This window comes from Phyllobates terribilis, unplaced genomic scaffold, assembly GCF_046119375.1.
Source record: "Phyllobates terribilis strain yellow unplaced genomic scaffold, ASM4611937v1 Scaffold_11__3_contigs__length_659146591, whole genome shotgun sequence".
NCBI classification, from domain to species: domain Eukaryota; kingdom Metazoa; phylum Chordata; class Amphibia; order Anura; family Dendrobatidae; genus Phyllobates; species Phyllobates terribilis.
In genome coordinates, this window is record NW_027362771.1 from 606539289 (window position 1) to 606542335 (window position 3047).

The 3047-nt window shown below is 36.4% G+C and overlaps 1 non-coding gene across 1 annotated transcript; it reads right to left on the bottom strand.

Moving 5' to 3' along the window:
- Nucleotides 1–1387: 1387 nt before the first annotated feature.
- Nucleotides 1388–1469, bottom strand: TRNAL-UAG (transfer RNA leucine (anticodon UAG)). Its single transcript has one exon. It is a non-coding gene; the product is annotated as a tRNA-Leu (tRNA).
- Nucleotides 1470–3047: the final 1578 nt, after the last annotated feature.

The window sequence follows — 3047 nt, forward strand, 5'->3', positions numbered from 1 at the left end:
AGCCAAGCTACCTATTACAGATGTTCAAACTTATTTATATCAGAAGTTCGCTTATGATGTAAGTGGCAGAAAATATTTTATATCCAATAAGACAAAAATACAAATGTTATTATGCATGAGCAACGTAGTCATCAGGGATTTGTTTGTACATTGACTTTGGGGCACCATTTTCCAAAACATTTGACTTTTATCCAGATATTTAACTAATCTTTCCTCTGTTGGCTCATCCGCTAATTTTTAGATATCACTGAATTAGTTGGTATAGATTACTTGCTATGATCTCCCATATACAGGACACTCAAACATGAAGGATTCCTACACCCCTGCCAGTACGTAACAGATAATTAGAAGCAGCAGCAAGGAAGACATTATTCAGCAGTGCAGAGCAGTGTAGCTATGAATCCATCACTAGAGTGACTTACTGGAAAGCAGCAGAAGCAGCATGGCTCTGTTTATGTTTGCTAATCACTCTGCTCATCTTGTATTGATAATCCTAAAAAGGCAGCAGGGATATGAGCTAGCAGTTATACTTCTTTTGACCAAGATTGATTTTGGCAAATTTTGAGAATGGTTGATCATTGATTGAACTGACATGGATGTAACATAGATGGTAAATTATGTCATTCTGATGCCTAAATCCAACATGACTATTCATATGCCGTATTCATACTTAGACTTGCTCACATGTTCCGTTTTAATTCTCCAGCACAGTGAAGATCACTTGATGTTACATTTGCTTTCTTAGAGAATGCAGAAGCAAAACAAGAATTTAAAAGTTCAGTCTTCTCAACATCAATATTGACCACTTTACCCTTTTCATCCCTTAAAAATCCTATAGCATCTTTGGCTTTTCTTTAACTTTTGACTTACTTCCAAAATCCTTTCTTATTGCTTTTGGTCTCTCTTGCAAGCCTCACTTCATTACTGGCTTTAGCTCTTCTAACTCTAGCCATGCTTTCCCTGCAGACAGCATTATATTCTTCTTTAGATATGAACCCTTCTTTTCATTTGATATTCAATTCTTTGTTCGTTTTTAGCAAGCTTTTAAGTTCAGTATTCAGCCATCCTGGTCTCAATAAATGCTTTCCATTTTTCCTTCTTTTTGGGATTGTTACTGATTGTGCAGTGAGAATTTAATTTAGCAAAATCTCCCATCCTTTCTGGACATTTCTTTCCTTTAGAACATCCTACCTTCCCTTCCTTTTTACTTAGTCCATTAAAAACTTCCTTTCTACAGTCCAATCTTATAATCTCAGTTTTCGCATATTTTCCTCCTTTTGTAGTTCAAAATTATAGGATAGCATGATCGCTGCGTCTCAAGTTCTCAATCCCCTTTATTCCTCAGCCGTTTCCTAATTTTTGGTAAAAATTACATCCAAATAAATAATGGCAGCGGTGGGATTTGAACCCATGCCTCCAGAGAGACTGGAGCCTAAATCCAGCATCTTAGACCACTCGGCTACACTACCTCTTACAGATGTTTAAAGTTATTTATATCAAAAATATATTATATCCAATAAGACAAAAATACAAATGTTATTATGCAACAGCAACGTAATTATCAGGGAATTGTTTGTACATTAACTCTGGGGCACCATTATACAAAATATGTGACTTGTATCCAGATATTTAACTAATCTTTCCTATGTTGGCTCATGCGCTAATTTTTAGATATCACTGAATTAGGTGGTATAGATAACTTGCTATGATCTCCCATATACAGGACACTCAAACATGAAGGATTCCTACACCCCTGCCTGTACGTAACAGATAATCAGAATCAGCAGCAAGGAAGACATTATACAGCAGTACAGAGCAGTGTAGCTATGAATCCATCACTAGGGTGACTTACTGGAAAGCAGCAGAAGCAGCATGGCTCTGTTTATGTTTGCTAATCACTCTGCTCAACTTGTGTTGATAATCCTAAAAGGGCAGCAGGGATATGAGCTAGCAGTTAGACTTCTTTTGACCAAGATTGATTTTGGCAAATTTTGAGAATGGTTGATCATTGGTTGAACTGACATGGATGTAACATAGATGGTAAATTATGTAATTAATTCTGATGCCTGAAGCCCACATGACTATTCATATGCCGTATTCATACGTATGACTTGCTCACATGTTCCTTTTTACTTCTACAGCACAGTGAAGATCACTTGATTAACATTTGCTTTCTTAGAAAACACAGAAGCAAAACAGGAATTTAAAAGTTCAGTCTTCTGAACATCATTATTGACCACTTTACCCTTTTCATCCTTTAAAAATCCTATAGCATCTTTGGCTTTTCTTTAACTTTTGACTTACTTCCAAATCCTTTCTTATTGCTTTTGGTCTCTCTTGCAAGCCTCAGTTCATTACTCGCTTTAGCTCTTCTAACGCTAGCCCAGCTTTCCCTGCAGACAGCATTATATTCTTCTTTAGATATGAACCCTTCTTTTCATTTGATATTCAATTCTTTGTTCCTTTTTAGCAAGCTTTTAAGTTCAGTATTCAGCCCTCCTGGTCTCCATAAATGCTTTCCATTCTTCCTTCTTTTCGGGATTGTTACTGATTGTGCAGTGAGAATTTAATTTAGCAAAATCTCCCATCCTTCCTGGACATTTCTTTCCTTTAGAACATCCTACATTTCCTTCTTTTTTACTGAGTCCATTAAAAACTTCCTTTCTACAGTCCAATCTTATAATCTCAGTTTTCGCATATTTTCCTCCTTTTGTAGTTCAAAATTAAAGGATAGCATGATCGCTGCCTCCTAAGTTCTCAATCCCCTTTATTCCTCAACCGTTTCCTAATTTTTGGTAAAAATTAGATCCAAATAAATAATTGCAGCAGTGGGATTTGAACCCACACCCCCAGAGAGACTGGAGCCTAAATCCAGCTCCTTAAACCGCTCGGCCACGCTACCTCTTACAGATGTTCAAAGTTATTTATATCAGAAGTTTGCTTTTGATTTAAGTGGCAGAAAATATTTTATATCCAATAAGACAAAAATACAAATGGTATTAGGCATGAGCAACGCAGTTATCAAGGATTTGTTTGTACATTGACTC